We start from the raw sequence: 24,132 nt of genomic DNA, 5'->3' as shown, positions 1-24,132 counted from the left end.
ACTTAATGTTAGTTACGGAAACAGCGTAGCTCGCATGCTGCGCTGCTTCTGTAACTGCCATTCACTACTATTGGAGTTACGGAAACAGCACAGCTCAGCGAGTTACGCTGTTTACGTGACTCACGACCATATAACGTTTTTCATGGTTGAAAAACACCTTATTCAGCCGCAACACAGAGCGTTCTAGAGATAGGTGCGGGTCCCAGAGGTGGGACCCGCATCTATCTGACATTTATGACATATCCTGTGGATATGTCATAAATGTCATTCATGGGACAACCCCTTTAAGTAGCAGTTAGAGAATCTCTGAATATAATAAAGAACACTCCCAGTTATTGCTTTCATTAAAGACCCTACATCATATTGTTAAATTTGATCAACTGACTATCCTCTTGGTTATGAGACACAACATTTTGGTGTGAAACTATATATGACGGGCTAATTATTAAGTGTCTCTACAGAGAGTGCTGTTATGTTAGTCATCTAGAATGCTTTTAGATCATTTATACCCTTATAAGATTGGTTGTTGCTATCATTATCATTATTATTAATTGATTAGATAGTGCTGTAATCTTTGAAGTAATACAAGACAGTAAACATTGAATCATACAAATAATAGCACAAAGGGCCGACATCAAAAATATCTGGGCCCCATATGGACAAATTGTCATGGACCCTGAATTCCTTATTATGTTTATCAACCTTCATCTTGTACGCTATTTAATACATTTGGGGGGACATCTGAGAAAGGCTGTTATACTTCTCAAGCACACTAACTCACTGATTTTGTCATAGAGGAGAATAATATGATCTTTATGCAGCCTCTCAAACCCTTATCATATTTACTTGGTCTATGAGGGATTCAAGGAGAGAGGATTTCCCAAAAAGTTAGTGGACGGAGCATGTGAGGCTGCTCAGAAAGAGAAATAATATCCGTGATAGGGTGATCCATAGCTGTTTTGACCTTGTGTCACGAGTGGGATCATGGCTGGATCAGAAGATACCAGGCGCGCACAGGTGTGGGAGCTGCAGATCTTGTCGTTTTATTCAAAAGGGAAAGAGGTTTCGAAGTGTGACAACTCAAGTGGAATAAAATATTCGGGATTTTGTGAATTGTAGAACGATGGGTGTTATATATTTGATTTAATTGCCCATGCCCATGAAAGGGGAAGACTATCCGACAATTTCGCCGCCGTATTAGGGACCATGTTGGGAATATTGCCAACAAAAGAGATACCTCTATTTCTAAACATGTACACGAGAAGCACCAAGGGAAAGAAGAATGCTTACGTTTCAAGGCAATTGAATGGGTATGTCCACCGAAAAGAGGTGGTGATTGGGACAATTTAATCCTGAGAAAGGAGGCACAATGGATCTATAGATTGGCCCGTATGCAACTGGATTGACTGAATGACCAGCTAAACTATACATGCCTTATATAGATCTTGTGTACATGTCTTTAAATGGCCACCATATGTGTGTGTTATATATATCGTAATAAAAATAAAATAAACTATACAATATGGTGATTATTAACATGATTTCTTGTATATAAGCCCTTTTCTCGTTCTAGTCTGCAGCTCCTTACATTTGTCTGTGCTATCATCCCAGCTATTGCAAGTAGCGCATTTTAGACAATTATTGTGGTATATTGGCAATTTTATAGTTTATGGGATAGTATGGGTTGGAACGACCCAATTCCAATAATATATGTAATTTGAGGTTATGTAGTCGCTTTACATGGAAGTTGCAATAGATGTTATTATATTATGTACTATATGAATAACAGTTTCCTACCCCGGCATTTTATTACGCATTATTATGTGTTATTTATATCTATTGTTTCAGTGAACCATTCCAATTAGTAATAGATCAGCATGATGTTTATCATGCGCTGACTCAGGCTGCCAGGACGCAAGTCTGCTGTACAGCGTCATTACTGCCCTGACAACGGGACACTCCTCCTGTGATGTTTGAGTAGGTGTTCCCTGCTGCGGTCTGAGCGCCGATGTCACGGATGGCAGGAGCGGCGGTGATAGGTCAGGCGGATCACATGGTCCTCCAGACTCAGACATCTGGTGACATCCGTGGCTCTGATTGGCTGATAGGGGGGTTCGGCCTCAGCGAAAGGGGAGGAGTGTCATCTATATGAACTCTCAGTCCCAGTGTACACGTGCCGCCGATACCAAATGCGAGCATGCTTCTGTGCATATACAAACAAACTATGTACTGTCAGCCTAATGTTATCTATAGTGGACCCGTGATGAAATCTGTGTATGGAAACGCGTAGGCTCAGCATAGAGAGGGAAAGAGTGTAGATGACAGCTTATTGAGATCATACAACATCGGCCTTGGAGTGCTTAGAGGAATTTCTGGCTGCTCCATGGGTTTAAAGAGGCTCTGTCACCAGATTTTGCAACCCCTATCTGCTATTGCAGCAGATCGGCGCTGCAATGTAGATTACAGTAACATTTTTATTTTTAAAAAACGAGCATTTTTGGCCAAGTTATGACCATTTTCGTATTTATGCAAATGAGGCTTGCAAAAGTACAACTGGGCGTGTTGAAAAGTAAAAGTACAACTGGGCGTGTATTATGTGTGTTACATCGGGGCGTGTTTACTACTTTTACTAGCTGGGCTTTCTGATGAGATGTATCATCCACTTCTCTTCACAACGCCCAGCTTCTGGCAGTGCAGATCTGTGACGTCACTCACAGGTCCTGCATCGTGTCGGCACCAGAGGCTACAGTTGATTCTGCAGCAGCATCAGCATTTGCAGGTAAGTAGCTACATCGACTTACCTGCAAACGCCGATGCTGCTGCAGAATCATCTGTAGCCTCTGGTGCCGACACGATGCAGGACCTGTGAGTGACGTCACAGCGTGATCTCTGGAGAACACGGCTGTCTCTGCACTGCCAGAAGCTGGGCGTTGTGAAGAGAAGTGGATGACACTTCTATACACAACGCCCAGCTAGTAAAAGTAGTAAACACGCCCCGATGTACACACATAATACACGCCCAGTTGTACTTTTACTTTTCAACACGCCCAGTTGTACTTTTGCAAGCCTCATTTGCATAAATACGAAAATGGTCATAACTTGGCCAAAAATGCTCGTTTTTTAAAAATAAAAACGTTACTGTAATCTACATTGCAGCGCCTATCTGCTGCAATAGCAGATAGGGGCTGCAAAATCTGGTGACAGAGCCTCTTTAAGACAGTGATCTGCTGTGGCCACAATGCAGGGCCAATTCTAGCTTTTTTGCTGCCTGAAATCCCCCCCCCCCCAGGCTGTTCTACATCACTAGCATCCTCACAAAAAAACATATATATATATATATCATACCACCCATCATCTCGCTGCAGGTCATACAGTGACTACATTACTGATTAGAGGCAGAATAAACATTTACATTAAGTAACTCACCATCCGGTCCAGATAACTATGATGCCTTCTCCTGGCCATGGCCCATTTCAGCATTTTTCCGCTCAGCTGTCTTCAGCTTCTCACTTTTCAAACATTTCGTTCTGCACCTATAAACGAAGATACAATTCTTATGGTGCCACACACTATGCCCCTAAATATAATAGCGCCATACACTGCACCTCTAATTGTAATAACACTGTGTCCCTGATTATAATAGCACCACAAACTGTGTCCCACACACACACACACACACACACACACACACACACACACACACACACACACACACACACACACACACACACACACACACACAGTGCCTCCTATAGATAGTGCCCCACATAGAGCCCCCAGTAGACAGTGCCCCACATTGAGCCCCCTGTAGATAGTGCCCACCATAGAGGCCCCTGTAGATACTGTCCGCCATAGACCCCCTGAAGATAGCCCGCTGTAGATAGTGCTCCACATATAGCCCCCACCCCCTGTAAATAGTGCTCCACATATAGGCCCCACCCCCTGTAGATAGTGCTCCACATATAGCTCCCACATACAGCCCCACCCTGTAGATCGTGCACCACATATGGCCCCCACCCCCGTAGATAGTGCTGCAAATATAGCCCAGACCCCCTGTAGATAGTGCTCCTCATATAGCCCCCACATACAGCCCTACCCCCTGTAGATAGTGCTCCACATATAGACCCCTGTAGATTGTGCTCCTCATATAGCCCCCACATACAGCCCTACCCTCTGTAGATAGTGCTGCACATATATCCCCCACTTGCAGCTCTACCCCCTGTAAATAGTACTCCACATACAGCCCCTCACACTTTTAGCAAAAAAAATAAATTTACATACTCACCTAAATCCGTTCCTGTGCCATCTTCTTGCAATGCAGGTCTGCTGGTGCTGAACGATGTGGCAATGAGTGGCAGGGCAAGTCATTCTGCTTGGCCAATCAGCTCCTTTCAACGTTGCATCGTTTAAAGGCACTGATTGGTAGGCTGCCTTGCCCAGTCATTCAACGTCGCAAGCGGCGAGATGACGTAATCGCGCCACTTGCATCGTTAAAAGGTGCTGAGTGGCAGGGCAAGTCATTCTGCCCAGCCAATCAGCGCCTTTCAACGTTGCGTCGTTGAAAGGCGCTGATAGGCAGGCTGACTTGCCCTGTCATTCAACGGCACAAGCGGCGCGATGACGACATTGCGCCGCTTACATCAGTGAAAGGCGCTGAATAGCAGAGCACGGAACATGTACCGCCATTCAGCGCTTATGCATGTAATTGAATCGGAGTCCTATAGACGCAGGTACAATTATAGTGCAGGAGGGGGTAGCGGCGGCTGGTTTCAGTGGCACCACCGCCCCATCTGAGAGACAGCAGGGCGCCGCCTGAGACGAGATGCTCATCTCGCCTCATGGACGGTGCGGCCCTGCCAAAACCGTTAAACACATTAACCCCATACATCAATATAAGTCCATTGGATTCATAATTGAATCAGTAGATGAATTACTTTTCTTTGAAAGATACTTTTGAGTACAGTTGGCTTTTCATGGTGGTGATTGTACCCCTGTTTTTAGTGAGTTAATTAATAAAATTTATTTTACTCTTTAGTCACAATCAGTGAATAGGAATAATTATAAATTTGTGGGTGCCCAATAAAATTAAAATATAAAAATTCAGTGAAATCTATGAGGGAGGAGAACAGAATACGAATTGGGGTCTATACTTTTACAATTATGTGAAATGAAAAGCACCGTGTTGGGAACCAGGTTTTCCCATCGTTCCATATTGATACCCTATCGTTTTATATGTGAAACTTCTCCCAACTATCTCCCATGCAGTGGTTGGTAGGTAGGTTGGTGAAAGCCCACAATTAAGTTTGGTCCGATATTTGCCCGGGCCCCTGACAGCAGTGCCACCTGACCTTGATAGCACAGACAAATAAATAAATACTCATTAGTGGGGAGACGAAAACCTGGACCGTACATCCACTTGCTATACTTGATCTATTGCGGCTCAGCAAAATTCAAAATGTATGAAAATGAGGATCTTAGTTTACACTTTGATCAAACTTTATAAGCCCACTTCACGGAGACCCCTTTTAAGTGGGTCCCTACTTTATCAAGTGCAATATCGCGTGGCAACCAGGGCTGTTTCAACAAAGTACCATAGACAGAGCAACTCAGACTAGCAGCACCCATGCTGCCAGTCTAAATACAGATGCCATGCACTTTGGATATATTATACATCTATATCGTTGCATCTTTATTTATCATTCCCTGTTAGACTAAATGACACAATAAGTATATACTGTATTATTCCCATTGTATTTTGTGCAAACATTTTCTGGAACTCTACTTGTTAGTAGCAACTGACTAAAACTTCTGGGTAATGATGATGTAATGGTTACTCAATATCCTCCATAACAATGAATGTATAACAGCTGGATCCATTCTCACATCTCGCTATCAGTATGGAAAAAATTTAACCCCAGCAACCTCCGCAGTAAATATGATACTGTCACTAGATCATTGCCAAAGATTTATTTTTTATTGTATTGACAGATATGAATATTTAGTAAAGAAAAAATCTAATTAGGTTGGGTTTGCATGCTACAACTTTACAAATATTACACTCTAGGATTATCTTACAGACTGTGAATGGTCATAAAATAAGTATCTAGCTGTTGCAGCTGAGCTGAGCATGCATGTGTATAAGGGGATTGGGAGGAATAACTGTCGGCTGAACGAGCATGAAATGTATCTGAAATACAGCTGTCAAACGACGACGCGTAAATTACAGGTCGTCTGCACAGTACGTCGGCAAACCCATTCAAATGAATGGGCAGATGTTTGCCGACGTATTGTAGCCCTATTTTCAGATGTAAAACGAGGCATAATACGCCTCGTTTACGCCTGAAAATAGGTCGTGTGAACCCAGCCTAATAGTCCAGACAGTAGCAGCAGCTTAGGCTCAGATGGAACTTTGACGGCAGTTGAAGCAAAACGTGGCAGGAGGTACCAGTCGTGGCAGATGACATCAGATGTGGTGTATGACCTCAGGCGTAGCAGACGGCACAACACGACTCCAACACTAGAGAGTGAAGAGGAACAAATACAGCATGGGTGTCACGACGGGGGTGTGGACCCACTGGGCCGTACCGCCGTAGCGGTATAGCAGCTGGCCAAACAGGGTACAAAGTCAATGTCTATATTTCGGATAAGGTACCTGTGGCAATTCAGACAGTAGCGATGGTTTAGGCTTGGATGGAACTCTGGCAGGTGAGAACAGGTGAGCTGAAACACAACGTGTAGTAGGTGACACAACGCGACTCCAACAATGTACAGTACAGGAACATGGTAGCACGGGATACAGGATACAGGTAGGTACAAACAACACTTAGGCAATGAAGGACGAGGCAAGGCCCATCTTATAGTCCAGGGTGCTCTGGGAGCAATAAGCTCAATCTCACACATGTGTGCGCTCTGGCTCTTTAAGGCTGGACTGAGCTCGCGAACGCACCCTAGGGGCCACTGCAGAACAGGACGGCCGCATGTGCTGGCATCTCTAGAGAGAAAGGCGTCGGCAGAATGGGAGGAGTTCGTGGTCAGCGACCACGGATGTTACAATGGGATACAGGATACAGGTAGCAGGGCACGGGAACACTAGGAACAGGATACGACTAAGGGACCATTTGCAAGACTAACATAGGAATACAAACAACGCTCAGGCAAGGAGTGAAAGGAGCAGGGCCCTTTTTAAAGTCCAGGGTGATCTGGGAATAATTAGTAAACCCTTTAAGACCGGGAATGAGTTCGCGCACGCACCCTAGTGGTCACTGCATGGCAGGACAGCCGCATGTGCTGGCATGTCCGAGGAGGGAGACGTCAGCAGGATGAGAGGGGTCTGTGGTCCGCAACCGCAGCCGTTACACTTCAAACCCAAAATATGAAGGATGTACACAACATTACTGATAAAAAACATGGATGCATTTTCCATAAACAGCATTACATTTGCCCACGGACTGTGTCTGGTATTGCAGCTCAGTTTAATTCACTTAAATGGTGTAAAGAGTGGTGCTGTTTCTGGAAGAAAACAACCATGGTTTCTAATGGCATACAACCCCATTAAGTCACTAACGCATGGGTGATGCATACTTTATTTTATTCAGTGTTGGCTGGTTTTTAGCTCCATGATCAGAGACTGCAGCTTAGGTGCATAATAATCTATGTTAGGTAGTATGAAAAATACCTAGTCTCTATCCCTCCCTCATGCTTTACACTGAACGACGGCTAATTCAAATTAGCTGCTGTGTTATATGCAGTCCAGGAAGTCAGTGCATGTTGTGATGTGACTCAGTAATGTGGGAGTCTGGATTTTGTTTAATTACATTTTGTGCTCATATCTCTCCACCTCTTACTATTTTGATTGTAGTGTGTTCACCTGAAATACTCTGTGCTGTATGCCATTTTTTCTTCCAATTAAATTTGTCCTAAGTATGGCTAGATATACTTGAAAAACAGTGCAATGATTGAAAGCCGCTCAGGGGTTTTCTAAGTGTGTACGCATACAAGAAAATTCCTACAAGTTGGTAACACGTTGGTACCGAACTCCGGACTTCCTATTTTCTATAGGTTTAGTCTCTGATAATTTATGTTGGAGGTGCCGAGAGGGTCCGGGCACCTTCCTTCACATCTGGTGGTCGTGCCCCAAAATGTCAAGCTATTGGAGGGGGGTTGAAAAAATAATAAATTCTGTCTGTTCTACAAATATTACACTAACATCTGCACTGATACTGCTCTGGTTGCCAATACCTGATTTTACGCCGTCTGTACACAGTCTTCCGACCCACATGATCTCTGCTGCTAAATTGCTAGTGCCTACCTTTTGGAGACAGTCTAACCCGCCGACGGTGGAGCTATGGTTAGATAAAATGCAGCAGATATGTAGATTGGAGGAAATGGCCGCCTGGATAAACCATTCAAGGGAGAGATATCTGAAGATATGGAAACCATGGCTGGTCCGGGAGGTGGGGGGGTCATAAGAACAAGCGTGACCCGCTTGCATGCACTTCCTCACGAGTAGATTGGGTGTGGTTTGTACTACTGGATGATCGGGAGTGCGAAGGGACATGATATATGATAAACGATAGGTAGACAGGAGGGGAGAGTATACCATGTGTGTTTTATTTTCCGTATGCATTTTTTGAGTCTGGCCTACACTGTATCCATAAACACTGTCTCCACAACTCAGCACAATCTGTTATTCACGTCATGTTATGAATTCAGAGACCTTTCAAATTCAAGTCAAGTCAAGTTGAGCCCTGTTTGCATATTTTCAACTATTGTAATATGGTAATGTGACATAAAGGCGTGACACCGGAGGATGCTACTACCATGTTTTTACTTCCTTGTATTATGTCTTAGCTATTTTGTACCCTTACTGAGATGCATGTCAGTTCAGGGTTTTTTGTGGGTTAGCTTGTATTGTGAGGATGTTGTTTCCTTTGCGATGTCTATATGACGTCATTTTCAGAGAGTTGTAATGACACCCAGGACTTGTATTCTTGCTTTGTTTTCATTTTTGCAAACCCTGATATCTGACTTGTATTGTATCGTATGATGTCTTCCCTTGTATGTTTTGTGTATCAGTTTAATAAAAAGAGATTTTGCAAAAAAAAAACAAAACAGTGCAATGCATGTAAAATATAATTTAAAGAGGCTCTGTCACCACATTATAATGTGATTGGCGCTGAATGTAGATTACAGTAGTGTTTTTTTATTTAGAAAAACTATCAATTTTGACAATTTTGAGTTATGACCTATTTTAGATTTATGCTAAAGACTTTCTTAATAGACAACTGGGCGTGTTTTCACTTTTTGCCCAAGTGGGCGTTGTAAAGAGAAGTGTATGACGCTGACCAATCAGCATCATACACTTCTCTCCATTCAGGTACTCAGCACATAGTGATCTTGCTAGATCATGATGTGCTGTCACTTACTCACACATTAACGTTACTGAAGTGTCTTGAGTGCGAATAGACATCACCTCCAGCCAGGACGCGATGTATATTCACATTCCCGACACTTTGGTAACGTTTGTGTGGGACTTAATGACAGCAAGCATGATCTCATGAGATCACGCTGTAAATGACAGCTTACAGCGTGATCTCGCAAGATCAGGCTTGCTGTCATGAAGTCCCACACAAACGTTACCGAAGTGTCAGGATTCTGAATAGACGTCATGTCCTGGCTGGAGGTAATGTATATTCACTGTCAGGACACTTGAGTAACGTTAATGTGTGTGTATGTGGCTGCGCATAGTGATCTAGTAAGATCACTATGTGCTGTGTAAATGAATGGAGAGAAGTGTATGACGCTGATTGGTCAGCGTCATACACTTCTCTTTACAACGTCCACTTGGTCAAAAAGAGAAAACACACCCAGTTGTCTATTAAGAAAGTCATTAGCATAAATCTAAAATAGGTCATAACTCTGTCAAAATTGATTGTTTTTCTAAATAAAAAACACTGCTGTTATCTACATTACAGCGCCGATCACATCATGTACAATATAGGCCACTTATAATGTGGTGACAGAGCCTCTTTAAGTATGAAAATGGAGCTTTTCTTTGGTGGAGTTTTAAAACAAACATAAGCCTGTTGATCTGCAGACTGTAAAATATGTCTCATTATATATAACCTTTATAACCTAGTCTGGCAGGAAATTATTGTTGCATGGCTAAAGCTAAAGCTACAGTTAGTTATAAAGCCATTTCCTCATCTCCTTTCCTTTCAGATAAGATTTTTTTATTTAAATAGTTATTTTCGTTGATATAATTGTCATATTAAGAATAATAATTACTAAAACAATTAGGATGGGGCTCCGTGGCGACATTTGGTCACCCACCGGTCACGGTAGAAGCACAGCATTACCGCAACTATCACTTGACCTCAATGTTTCTCTATGGGAAAAAAGTTGTGTCACAATCACAAGAATTTCTGACATTGGAACTTCTTTCCTTATGAGCAAACATTGAGATCTTTATCAGCTGTGAAAGTCTATTATCCGATTGCTTGATAGTTTTGCCCCAGACATGTGATCCCACATGTAGTTTAGAAAAGGAAGCCATATTAAAGGGGATCTCTGCTTTCTTACTAGCCCTACTTTTTAGAAGAGTGCCTTGATATTAAGCTGATCACAAAGTAGCCCCCTGCTGGGAACCCCAGTGATCAGCTGTAATCTGTGCGGAAACCTGGCAGTAAGTGTTCAATTTCCCTGCAGCGCCACCACAGGATAAATGAAGCATTACACAGGGCCCTTTGTCTTAGGTGACAGCTAGTCTCTTACATTTCTGTATATCTTTTCCTCTAGCTGGCCATTGTTCTGAAGTCAGTTTAAAGCTCCTAATTTGGAAAGATTTTATGATCACTGCAGACTCTGTGTTACTTGGCAAGTTATTCTATACTTCTGTAGCCCGCCTATGGTCACTAGGGAAGTGATTCATTGTGATCGTATTGTTTTACTTATGATGCAATTTGTATATCACAGCAATGCAGATATCAATCATTACTATAGATGTATGGAGTTCTGCACTCTTCTTTTCTCTTTCCTATTATTTAAAAATGCCTGCTAAGCTCCTGCGGTTGCTAATGAAAATATTATTTGTTATGGGTATAATTCATCCCTTGCTATTATTTCTTCTGCCACTCTATTTAGGCTATGTTGACACTGAGTTTTTTGCAGGAGGAATTTCTGTCTCAAAATTCCGTTTGGAAGTTTGAGGCAGATTTTCCTCTCCCTGCACACCGATATTCGTGGCGTTTTTCGCCCGCGGCCATTGAGCGCCACGGGCATAAAACACAGCGAAATACTCTTTCTCTGCCTCCCATTGAAGTCAATAGGAGGTCAGAGGCGTTATTGCCCGAAGATAGGACATGTCGCTTCTTTTTACCGCGCTGTGGTTTTACCGCTCGCGGGAAAAAGACGCCTCCGCCTCCCATTGAAATCAATGGGAGGCATTTTCGGGCCGTTTTTGACGAGTTTTTTGGCGTGGTTTCCGTGTCAAAAAACTTGTGAAAAAACTCTGTGTGAACATAGCCTTAGGCCTCATTTACATGAGCGTGTGCGTTTTGCGCGAGCAAAAAACGCAGCGTTTTGCGTGCGCAAAAGGCACTTGACAGCTCCGTGTGTCATCCGTGTATGATGCGCGGCTGCGTGATTTTCGCGCAGCTGCCATCATAGAGATGAGGCTAGTCAACGTCAGTCACTGTCCATGGTGCTGAAAGAGTTAACTGATCGGCAGTAACTCTTTCAGCACCCTCGACAGTGCATTCCGATCACCATATCGAGTAACCTGTTGAAAAAAAAAGAGGTTCGTACTTACCGAGAACTTCCGGGCCGTTGCCTTGGTGACGCGTCCTTGGTGACGCGTCCTTAGTGACGCGCCTCTCTTGACATCTGGCCCCATCTCCCTGGATGACGCGGCAGTCCATGTGACCGCTGCAGCCTGTGCTTGGCTTGTGATTGGCTGCAGCTGTCACTTGGTCTGAATTGTCATCCCGGGAGGTCAGACTGGAGGAAGAAGCCGGGAGTTATCGGTAAGTCAGAACTTTTTTTTTTTTTTACACGTTCACGTATATTGGGATCGGAAGTCACTGTCCAGGGTGCTGAAACAGTTTAACTCATTCAGCACCCTGCACAGTGACTGTCTCCTGCCGGGTTTGGTCAAAACGAGTTCGGCCGAACCCGGTAAAGGTTGGTTCGCTCATGTGTAAGACACTCCGTTCGGATGTTTGTAAACAGAAAAGCACGTGGTGCTTTTCTGTTTACATTCAGTTTGACAGCTCTTGCGCGAATCACGCAGTTCGCACGGAAGTGCTTCCGTGCGACCTTCGTGGTTTTCACGCACCCATTGACTTCAATGGGTGCGTGATGCGCGAAAAACTCAGAATTTTAGAACATGTCGTGAGTTTTACGCAACGCACTCGCGCTGCGCAAAATTCACGCATCGTCTGCACTGCCCCATAGAGTAATATAGGTGCGTACGACACGCGTGAAAAGCACGCGCGTATATTACACTCGTGTAAATGAGGCCTTAGGCCCAGTTCACACAGAGTTTTTTTGACGTGGAAACCGTGTCAAAATACATCCTAAAAAACTGTCTCGCGGGAAAAATAAGTGACATGCCCTATCTTCGGCGCGTTTACGTCTCTCACCTCCCATTTACATCAATGGGAGGCAGAGAAAGCGTATTTCGCCGCGTTTTTGCCCATCGGCGCTCAATGGCCACGAGCGAAAAGTGCAGCAAACGGCGTGCAGTCAGGTCGAAATCTGCCTCAAAATTCCAAAATTTTCTGCCTGCAAAAAACTCAGTGTGAACATACCCTAAGAAGTGCCCAATATTCTGGGTATGCCTACTCAGCATGCTTGTTGAGCATTTTCCATAGCTGGACTTTGTTTTCCTAGAATGCAAAGTAATACACACTGTCATACATATTAGATAGCTGTTAGCCAAACATTTATTCTTCCGTCAGGTATCGTTCCGGTCCCGCCATAATTATACACGCTCGGCCTCGCCAGGCAACATTTTTACTGCAATGGAGGGAATTAAACTACTGCCAGACTTCTCTAGCAACAGGTATCCTGTTGAAATTCACCATGGTGAAACCTTCTTTCCTCCAATGTGTGCAAGTGGGGTAACTGTGGGGCTGCCCCCATACATATTAGATTGGTGGGTTCATATCTTTGAAGTAAAGAAATATTGGAGCATATTTCAGCTACAGGAAGCCGGATGTTCACCATCGCATTCTGGGGCTTTTTTCTTTTGCATTTTTTTTCCCTCTGGGTTCACATATAACAGTTATGTCTGGCAAGTTCGTTTTTTATGTTACCTGGATACAACTGATGTCAAAGTTGTGCACTTTTTCACCTGCCCAGCGTCCTTAATCCAGAGCGATATTGCATGCAATGTTTCTCTGTCCAGCTAGAGACATCCTGCTGATACCACGGGACATAAAATTGACCCCATACGGGATCAGTTTTTTTCATCCATTTCCCTCTGCCGTTTTTGTACTACAGGGAAAAAAAGACGGGATGGCCAAACATACGGGAATGAGGTCTTTGTTGTAAAGAGCAATAGTACGACACCAATAGACTTCTATAGGGCTTTACTGTACCTCCATAGGCCTTCTTTACATGTGGAGGCATAAGGTCGTTTTTTGTTTTTTTTGTCTAATTCCTATGGAATCCAACATAAAAAAATTGGGGCATGCCTTAGTAAATTCTGTATTAAGCTGTTGGAAAATTCAGTGATTTGGTGTATTTGTAGCACCAGCCGCAGGCCGAATAGTACAGCACAGTGGTACAATACTGTATTTCCAAAGGGAAACCTATAAACAGATTTTCTTTACAGATAAGGATCATCTGAAATCATTTCAAGGGCAAGTTCTTTTTGTTGATCCCTATAAAAATATGTTAGACTCTTTAATGTGTTCTGATCCTGTGTTGTTTGTAAGTCATAAGTTCTGGCTATATATGGTTACTGTTTAGTGGTTTATAACACGCACCGGCGTCTGCATAAAGATACTTATTATTTATACGACCCTACAACAAGCACTTTTTCTTTTAATTAGGTCAGAATGGACATATAAATGTTAACATGCTCCAATCTATCACGTTTTGGTTTATTACTCAAATCTGTTTTAACAGCTGTTATTCTGAGAAAGGTTTATATGTCTGTCTGGGCGAGGGATTCAACACAAAACCTTCTATAGCTGCCTTCCATGTGTCAACAGCTCTGGAAGAGTCCAAGATCACTAACAGCCATAGAAAAGCATTGTTAAAGGGGTTGTCAGAATTTAGAAAACGGATCTAGCAGAAACAGCGCCATTCTTGTCCATTGTCTGTGTCTGGTATTGCAGTCTACTGTTATTACAGTAAAGTGAATGGGGCTAAGCTGCAATACCATGGAAAACAGTGGCGCGGTTTCTGGAGAGAAAAAAAAGCAGACTATTTTTACTAACTCCAGACATTTCCTTTAAACTGTTTATCATGATCTAATTATTAATAAACGGTAGAGACAGTTCTCATTGCTACTTATGGTCAATGTGTGGTCAAATCTCCAGTTAGTATATCATTCCTTCATATAATACAGATGCAATTCACTTAATGATTTTAAAATAAATTAAATTATAGGAAAATAAAGAACTAATGGACATAACTAAAATGGATCCAGTGGCAAAGAGATGGATTTTGTTGGCTGAGTATGTTGTCTATTCATTTTCTTTGAATCAATGGTATTGCTGCCATCCACAACCCCACCATTATGAGGTCAAGCTACAGGACAAGTGATGCACTGGGCCACTCAATCAGATGTAACTCAGTCATTCTGATCGATAGGTTATTGATTTGGTCAATATAGACTCCTTTTGTGAAGATGGCGACATATGTGGCCAAATATGATGCTATCTTCCATTTACATTCTACTCTTTCAATAATTATAGATTACATTTTAGAAAGATCAGTGTGACGCAAGGGAGGCATATTAAGCAAATTGATTCTACAGTTTTGGGTGAATTTACAGAAATTGTCTATTCATTGATAATCTGGATTTCCTTTAATATTTAGTATGCTATGAAATTAATTGAAGTTTAAGTTTCCTACTGTAGAAGTCTACACACATTAAAAAACAAGTTCGAGAATAGCAATAGGAAAGACTTACTTGGAGAAGGGTTGGGGCACTTGGGGTTATTATGGAACCACTGTCACCACTCACCAGACATTTCATAGTGTCATTGTTCGTTTTCACCAAAGTTAGAATAGCATCACAGGCACTTGACCTTAGGGTCAGCACTTTACAACCAGAGCTAGTCATTGAGTAGCATTACTGACCTTTCACCAAGACTACTACATCTCAGACCAAGTGCTTCTAGAATAAAACGGGTTCTTAGATATGGAACCGTATGGCTAGATGGTTAATAGGATGAGATGTTAACAGTTCTGGATTGTTAATAGGATGACATTTAGAGGTTTTATCTGGATAGAGATGAAGATTATTAATAGACTAACATATTTTATTGTATTTAGAGGATTTAGCTTTTTATATTTGTGGCTCCGAAGCACCTGTTATTTCGATTGTGGTTTGATGACCTCTGTTCTTAGTCCATGTGAGTACACTGTACACTTCCATGTAGGACTGCCTTAGTAAAGGTCAATGTTTTTATCCAATCTTGTTCTAAAAAGGAATTCAACAATGTTTTATAAATAAATAAAGCGTTATCACCATAATTCTTGGAAAAAGTGAATATCATAAATATTGGACTTATGTAAACAGAACCAAGTCATTTTGGTGATTTGTGCGTTTTGTTGACTTGAGCCATCTAGTAGAACATTTTAATCCCATGGCATATAATTTCGGGAAAAAATTCATTTCATAAATGCATTTACAATAACATGAAAAATCCCCTTTTACTTAGTGATTCTGTGTACTGAAATTATACTGATGTATAATAGTTATTACTAGCATTTTTAATACATTGAAGAGGACCTGTCACCGCCCATGACGTGTCTGTTTTAGTGAATAATTGTATTCCCCATAATATAACAATTCTGCAGCATCTTTTCTTAGAACTCTTCATTGAACCGTTTCTCTGATCTTTCTTTAAGAAATTTATGAATACATTGACAACTGGATGTTACCAGTTGGGGGTGTGTCCTTAAACAGTCTGATACTGTCCAATCAGTGTGGAACGAGTAAGACTGTGTAGTGACCCGCCCCTTTGACAAGAGAAATGGTACCACCCAGTTGTCAATTTAGTCATAAATTTCTATGAGGCATAACAGAGGAATGGCACAATAAAGAGTTCTAAGAAAATATCTTTCAGAATTATTATTTCATGGGGAATACAAGTATTTACTAAAATAGACATGTCAGGAGAGGTGACAGGTCCTCTTTAATACAGGCACCAATCATTTATAATTATCCTTACTGATAAAGAAGCTATTCCACCAATGGCAAAACTTAGGCATTTCTAAATTTCCAAGCTATGTTGAAGATTCTTCCATTACATTGTAACATACATGTGGCCTTTTTTTTTTCTACCTGCCCTTGCAAATCTGAACTGATCCTAGGTTCAGATATGTCCAGGGTCAATATGGCTTACAAAATTATTTTCCGGTGAGCCTGGGTACTGGTATGATAACGTGGTCCAGCTACTCCTGCGGAAGAAAAGCTCTCCTGGAGATGACTTTTGAGAAAATCTCTTGCCATTAGTCTCTTTTTTTGGTTATAGGGATATTCCGGCAACAAAGATTGTGACATATCCCATGTCCTCCGTTACCACCCAGAAGCCAGGCAAAAGTAGGAGTAGATCACAGCGTCATGTATGGCACTCTCCATAGAAGTCTATGTTTCCTTATCTCCCATAGATTAGTACAGATGAATGTGCTCAGATAAAGATGGCATATCTTTAACACAGGAATACCCCTTTTAATTTATAAATAACGTATTAGTCCTTATATCAGTTCTGAGAACAGTAGAGTTTTCAATACAATTAAGTGCACGTGCACATCTTCTGAATAGCTGCAGGGTGAGTCCTCAGAATCATTTTCTCTGGTGGGCCCAAGGTACCTCCGAAACTGGACGCGTTTAAATGAAATATCAGGCAATAGATAAAAGTTAAACTTCAATTAATTTTCTTTTTCTTCTATGAAGGCACAAGAGCATGTAGTGTCAAGGTTTACAAAAATTTGTGGCTGGGTATTATTTTTGTGTTTTTGGGGTAACATACATTTTGTGTGATATGAAGGAATTAATGTATGAGCATATGACACCCATGTAAAATACATTTGTGTCATGCAGGTCTAATTCTGGTATGTATGGGTTCCTGGAGGTGAGAGTTTTTTGGGTAATGTGGACTTATAGTGGCCTTCCAGTCCAAATAAAAAATTTGACTGAACATTGCGAATGTATAATCCACATACCTGCTGCCCTGCTCCTGGAGGAGCCAGCTTCCGTTTCTTTTTCCGAGTCCTCCGTTTTCCCCCTCTCCAAAACAGCTGCCACAGTTCAGACTTTGCAATGGAGAGGTGCTTTGGAAGTATGAGATACACCCCCAACTGCTCCATTGCCTTCAGATGGACCAACAATGATGACATCAGAGTTGCTGGACACACCGCCTGGTGATCAGCTGTTATTTGCCACACAATGTAGAATTACCTGCTGGCCATTTAAATGAATGCAAGCTGCATGTACAGACAGGGCTAAATGCTGGCACATAGAGCAGGAGACCCCCCTCTATGACGCCAAAATGCCCTAATAGGGGATATGAACAAAGTTTCCCTAAGGAAAAACCCCGGTAACATTCACCAGGATGAGAAACAAGCTCAGAATGATGAAGGCCTCAATAAGTAGTTAAAATATAGTTAGGAGGGAATAAGACAAGAGACGTCTCTACCTGCTGTAGTTTTTCCATCTTTTGAAATTCCAAAAATAACCCATGCTGATGGAAAAGGTGCTGATAAAAGCAAAATAGTAATATCAACATAACCACGAAAATGTGATAAAAGCAATAAAAATACTACACCCATCCTGTCTAAAAGTCACACTTCTTTCATTTTAGTTTAAAGAAAAATAATGTAGAATTTTAAATTAGGTGTGTTTCTCTTTATACGGAAAACCTTTCTTTCTTTTTTTTTTAAACAAACATTTAGCATATAAACCCAATTTACAAAAAAAAAAATGTATTTTCCCTTTAAGAGGCAAGTGTCCTGCATTGAACTATAAGCAAAGAACATTGAATCTGTGAGGAATGAACTGTTTATATGTTAAATTACTACTGTATATTCTGTTCAAGCTTAAGCTTTGTTCTAACATTCTTATATTTTCTTTTTTTTAGAAACATCTTAGCAGATCCTTGTCCGTCTGGTGCTTCTATTGGAACATTAGAAGAATTACTCCTATATACATCTCAGTGACATATCCCAGACATTAGCACGTGCTGCAGCTTGGACTAAACATTTAACAGAAAGAGATACCGCCATCATCCTCCTGTCTCACGGCCGTTCACCGGCTCCACTGGGCAAATGACTATCTATCACTGTTGTATTGACTACATAATGGTGCTGGTTCTCAGCCATATTACCGGCTGGAGTGTGCATGACTATGGATTGTCCTTGTTTGACCGGCTGCTTGATATACAAGGCTGTTTTGGCTGCCAACATAGCACTGGATTTTAGCGAGTTTCCTCCTATCAGAATGATCTTATTAATGATAGCAAACACAATAATAGCAGTTATAAGCAGATCTAAAAATACATTCTGTAGATTCATACTGTTCAAATACATTCAGTGATGACATTTATTCGGCAGTCAGTAGGACAAATACCCAGGCAGTACTTCTACTGTCCTGAATAAACCCCACAATAGGAAGATCTAGCATATATAAGTTTAATGTACAGCTCCAATTTAGGATTTGCCTGGAGCTAGGCTTACTATCCCAATTCCTCTCATCTTAAAGAGGCTCTGTCACCAGATTATAAGTGCCCTATCTCCTACATAATCTGATCGGCGCTGTAATGTAGATAACAACAGTGGTTTTTATTTTGAAAAACGATCATGTTTGAGCAAGTTATGAGCAATTTTAGATTTATGTTAATTAGTTTCTTAATGGCCAACTGGGCGTGTTTTTTCTTTTGACCAAGTGGGCGTTGTACAGAGGAGTGTATGACGCTGACCAATCAGTGACCAATCAGCGTCATTCACTTCTCATTGTTCCAGCCCAGCTTCTTTCACTGCACAATCACACTGTGCTGTGGATCATGCTGGGCTGGAACAATGAGAAGTGTATGATGCTGATTGGTCACTGATTGGTCAGCGTCATACACTCCTCTGTACAACGCCCAGTTGGTCAAAAGTAAAAACACGCCCAGTTATCTATTAAGAAACTAATTAGCATAAAGCTAAAATAGGTCATAACTTGCTTAAAAATGATTGTTTTTCAAAATAGAAACCACTGCTGTTATCTACATTACAGCGCCGATCAGATTATGTAGGAGATAGGCCACTTATAATCTGGTGACAGAGCCTCTTTAAGCTAGCCATAGACGAAAGTTAGCCCGAACCTGCCGATTCTAAAGGATTGGCTGATTAACTTACACTATACGTGTTACGCCACTGGTGGTGCTCAAGACCGCAACACCAGAAAATCGCTATCACATGGGTGAATCATGCATCAGCACTGACAAAGTGCCAAAGTGCACAAGTAACTCACCAGTGGATGAGCGGCACCAAATACTGACAATAGTAGAAGATGGAGACGATTGATAAATGGAGTGGATGGTAGATGAATAGCATGCAAGCAGTTAACAGATGAATAGACAGTAGACGAGAATTAACACCACTCATTAGTCTATCTGAATAATCTGCTACCTGTGTCCGCACCAGGTCCAATGTATTCCTGGCTCCCAAGTTCCATTATGGGGCCAGTTTGCCTTCCGCTCAAAAATGAAGATACTGCTCACATCCGGTGTAGAGCATTATAAAAATTGTGCCGTTTCAGCAATCTTGAAAATAGACAGAGCTTGTCATAGATGTGGCAATTATCATTATTGATCCAAATTATTTCACCAATATTAATGTTACTGTTCTTAACAACTGTCTCCACATGTCTACCGCCAGGGGAAAGAGAAATCTATCATATTGTATTCAACATGGCTTGTTCTTTGTTCCCACCGGACATATGCCACAGACAGAAATGTCTGACAGCGGTTTATTCGCCTCTCCCCATTGAAATAAACATTCATGCCTGGCCATGTTTATGGTGGAGTCGGGAGAAATATCGGTCAGTCAAACCAATGTTTAGCCAAAAGCTATCCTTTATGGCTAGCTTTAGACCAATATTAAAGGGGTTGTCCAGTCCTTAAAAATGAATGGCCAATCCTCAGGAAAAGCGATCAATAGATCACTAGGAATCCGACTTTTGGGACCCCCACCGATCAGCTGTTTTGAAGGGGGTGCAGCGCTCGTACAAGTTCTGCTTCCCCTTCATTTCTTCGTGCTCATGGGAATCGTCACAGTCAAGCGATCAGCTATTGATGGCCTATCCTGAGGATAGGCCATACATTTTTTGGGACTGGACAACCTCTTTAAAATATCTAACTGGTTAATCTGAGTAACTGTTTAGACACAGAACCAATATCTATAGGAAAAATATTTAAATATTATTTAAAGGTGGGTTAGAACACACCCACTGACCAATCAGGCTGATCTTACAGATATTAAAATTCTGAGATGGCCAGCCACACACACATACACGTACAGTACATGTACGTACGTACACACAAAGATATTTTGTTAGGATAGAACTAATTTTCGATTCCTAAAAATAAATCCTCCTATTCATAATCTTTTTATTTTATGAGATATTTATTAAGTCTTTATGCCATTTTTTATGACACACAAGAGTTAATTTTGGTAAATTTTACAAAAATGGTCTTATCTATAAGCATATATCTCACAGGACAAGTGACACGTTGGCTAGGTGATTCCACACACTGTTATCACACCTCCAAAAATGTTAAATAGTAACAAATAGAAACTTCACAACATAATCTATATACAAAAGAAGGACAAGGAGTCATCACTATTCTATATAAATATAAAAAATATCACATTTTATTAGTTGACAAAACAAAAAGGATAAAATTACATAGAGGATCCCATTCAATAGAGCTATACATGGGCTACACACAAATAATTATATAGTAGTCAAAGATAGCACATATAATACATAATACTGTGTGGTCATCAGTGAGATCCATATTAAATGATCATATGCACTGATGGGTATAAAGTAGCTGTCTAAAGCATTGTAGAAAAATTTTGAGAACAAACTTGGATTATATATCCACAAAGAAGAAGGGCATAAACGGAGTCTCCAAAACGAGCAGTATAATGGCCATCCACCTCCACTCTGACATAATGCCCTATCAAGTGTACAAGAGAAGTTCTAAATAGATAGATATCCCAAGCAATGTAGCTTACCCATAAACGCAGCGTGATCCCTGTGCCCAGTGTAGCGCTCCAACACGCATTTCACGTAGATCGCATTTTCAAGGGGTGCTAGATTATGTATTAGGATTTGAATGAGTAATTTGCCCATTTTCCTTTACAGAAATATTCCTAGTTAAAGGGGATGTCTAGTTTAGAAAACTCATAATTAAATAAACTATTAGGAATTCTGTGAATAGAGGGAGGCCTCCCATTCAGTTCCCTCATCTACCGTCCAGAGACAAGAGCAGCTAAGAAGAGAATCTCTAGCTCTGGGGGACCTGGCATGTCTGTGCATTACTAACAGTCCATTGATTTATTTGGGAAGTGTGTCATGCTTAATCTCCCCAGTGGTGGCACTGCAGGGGAATTGAACCCTTTCTGTCCTCACAGATTACAATTGATCGCTGAAGGGATTCCAATAGCAGGGCAACCTGTTATAAGTCTATTATCAGGAACACTTCTAACACAAATGGATTGTCCAAAATGGGCAACCCCTTTAAATATGTTTTCCAGCTATTTAACCGGTTCAGGACCAGGCTATTTTGAGTCTTCAGGACCAGACATTAGCACGCGTTAGTTAAACGTCTATAACTTTTTTATTTGATGGGCTAGCGATGTGATTTTTGCGATGTTTTTGGTAGACAATGCAGGTTTCTTTTTTTTTTATCATGTTTATCCACTTTTTCTTGCTATTTTAGAATTTCTAGGCTTAAAGTTTAAAAATAATAGTAAAAAAATATGCTTTTTTTACACTTCAGCTAATTTTTTCTGGTAATAATTTCGTTTTACCCTAAAATAGACCTTTTATTTGTGATCATCATTGTCTACCGTAAATTTTGATATATTACATGTATATTTTAGGGAAATTGGGTCAGGGCTAGCATTACGATAATGATTGGTGAGGGGGGAAAGTTTTCTTTTGGGTGCGTTTTTTATGTGTAATTAATACGTTTTTTTGCACTTTATTTTACTTAGATTTTTTTATTATTATGGTCCATCCCTTAAAGGTCAGAAAAGACCTTTAGGGGACTTTACTTTTCATCTTTTACACCTTATCTTTCCACTGTAACTGGGGCTGCACAACAGACCCAATTACAGGGGAAATCCGTCCTCTTATAGTGACTATTGTCACTTATAGGGCTGTGCTGGGTCTAGTTAGACCCAGCAGGAGCCTGCCTCTAACGGTGCCTGGCGATCATGTGACCAGCTGCCGCTATTCATATACACAGCGCTCATTGAGCGCTGTACACAAGTGATCAGAGAAGATATATGCAGCGAAAGCCAGAGACCCGACATTCAGCTGCCCAATCGCTCAGGCAGCAAGCTAAAACCCGTGCCGTAATTACTATATGGTTTTAAGGACCCCGACCGCTGGACGTTTATATACAGACGACGGTCAGGAACTGGTTAAAAACAATTCTCTCAAATGGTCTTAAATACCCAGAAAACCCCTTTAAGAGCCCTAGAACTCATTAAAACATATTTTAAATAGATCCCTGACGTTGGTAATGTAACTACCAGGCCCAAACAGGATATGGAAGCATATGATTTTGTGTATAACATTACTTTGTGTCTCTTTAGGCTCAGCTAAAAATCATTATACTGTACACTGTATACATATTATTAAAAAAGATATTTAGCTGTTTTCTCGTGAATTCTACACAACCTGGCCCCCTTCCAAGATTTCCCCCATGACAATATATGTGTAGCGTCGACGGCGGTGGACTGACGGGATTACTCGCCCCCTGACGGCCGCAGCCATGGATCTGTGAGCGCTGGCCTGCATCTCTTCCCTGGGAGACACCAGCGCGCACTTCCACTCCGTCCTGCTAGGTCCCATAGCGCACATGAAAATAATCATTTATTAGCCCATGATGCCCTTGACTATTTGAAGGGCCATGGCCCTTTACTCCTTGCCTGAGCGTTGTTGTGTTTACCAATGTGAGTCTTGCAAATGGTCCCTTAGTGTTATCCTGTTCCCAGTGTTCCCGTACCTGCTACCTGTATCCTGTATCCCGTGCTACCTTGTTCCTGTGCCTTAGAAAGTTGGAGTTGTGTTGTGCCACCGATCACCCCTGCTGTGTTACACCACGCCTGGCGTATGCTGCCAAGGTCCCATCTGAGCCTAGCTGTTGCTACTGTCTGAACTACTACAGATACCCATGTGCTTGGACTATATATACATTGACTTGGTACACTGATTGGCCAGCTGCTATCCCGCTACAGCGGTATGGCCCAGTGGGTCCACATACCCACAGGTCGTGACAATATGTGCAATGCATGTGCATTCTGTGGTATAGTTTCACACTTCTTGGTAAGTATCTTAAAGGGGTTGTCTAGCATGGGGCAGTTTTTCATACTGATGACCTATCCGCAGGATAGGTCATCAGTATATGATCGGTGGTGGTCTGACACTCGGACCCCTTACCGATCTCAGCTGTTCCGGCTGCCTCTGGCACAGGGAGTTATGCAGTGTTTCTGTACACTGTATAAAAGCCATGCTACAGTACTGCAGCTCTGCTACTATTCCTAAAAAGGAGGGAGGCCGCTGTATGCTGTTTGTAATGTAATCAGTTTACTGATGGAAAATGTGGGTGCTTTACTTGTTCAGATAGCCAGAAGATTTTTATTGTTTTTGCCTTTCCACATTAAAAGCCA

Source organism: Rhinoderma darwinii, chromosome 2, assembly GCF_050947455.1.
Source record: "Rhinoderma darwinii isolate aRhiDar2 chromosome 2, aRhiDar2.hap1, whole genome shotgun sequence".
NCBI classification, from domain to species: Eukaryota; Metazoa; Chordata; class Amphibia; order Anura; family Rhinodermatidae; genus Rhinoderma; species Rhinoderma darwinii.
The sequence above is the reverse complement of the archived record's forward strand: the minus strand, read 5'-3'. Positions refer to the sequence as shown.